Genomic DNA, 1,242 nt, shown 5'->3' with positions numbered 1-1,242 from the left:
AAGATAGATTAGTCCTTAATTAGACTTTTCCGTTTTCCTGGTTCCATTTTTGCAAGTTTGTTGTTATTGTTGTTGTCATCATCATTGTTGTTGTTGCTGCTGCTGTCCTTCCTTCAAGTTGTAGTAGTGCGTTCGTGTAACATCATCATCATCATTGTAATCGGAGTCGTTGTCGTTATCATTATCATCGAATGTTGGATTATCAAGTTGGCATATATGTGTGTGTATAGACAGAGAGAGAGAGAGAGAGAGATATAGATGGATGGATGGATGGATGGATGGATGGATGGATGGATAGATAGATAGATAGATAGATAGATAGATAGATAGATAGATGGATGGATAGATAGATAGATAGATGGATGGATGGATGGATGGATAGATAGATAGATAGATAGATAGATAGATAGATAGATAGATGGATGGATGGATGGATGGATGGATAGACAGACAGACAGACAGATGACAGACAGACAGACAGACAGATAGATAGATAGATAGATAGATAGATAGATAGATAGATAGATAGATAGATAGATAGATTGATAGATAGACAGACAGACAGATAGATTTATAGATAGATAGATAGATAGACAGACAGACAGACAGCAATCTATCTATCTAGCTAGCTAGCTAGATAGATAGATAGATAGATAGACAGACAGACAGACAGACAGACAGATAGATAGATAGATAGATAGATAGATAGATAGATAGATAGATAGATAGATAGATAGTTAAACAGACAGACAGACAGATAGATAGATTTATAGATATATATATAAATTGATAGATAGATTCATGTCAATGAATTATCTACTCTTCCGTTTCAGGCTAAGAACTACTAAACTTTTGTTAGAAGGAAGTTTTAAAATAATCAAAAATTTATTGAAAGGTATCTGGTTGTCAAGGCTCTAGAAGTTACCCCTTAGCAATATAAGCAAGAATGCATTTTGCACCAAAAGCCAATAGGAGACTTTCTCTCAAGGTATCTTTTTGTTGGAAGCACTCCGTCGGTTACGACGATGAGGGTTCCGGTTGATCCGAATCAACGGAACAGCCTGCTCGTGAAATTAACGTGTAAGTGGCTGAGCACTCCACAGACACGTGCACCCCTAACATAGCTTTCGGGGATATTCAGCGTGACACAGAGAGTGACAAGGCCAGCCCCTTGAAATACAGGTACAACAGAAACAGGAAGTAAGAGTGAGAGAAAGTTGTGGTGAAAGAGTACAGCAGGGA

The sequence above is a fragment of the Octopus sinensis genome, linkage group LG14, assembly GCF_006345805.1.
Source record: "Octopus sinensis linkage group LG14, ASM634580v1, whole genome shotgun sequence".
Classification (NCBI taxonomy): Eukaryota; Metazoa; Mollusca; class Cephalopoda; order Octopoda; family Octopodidae; genus Octopus; species Octopus sinensis.
Note: the sequence above shows the minus strand (reverse complement) of the source record.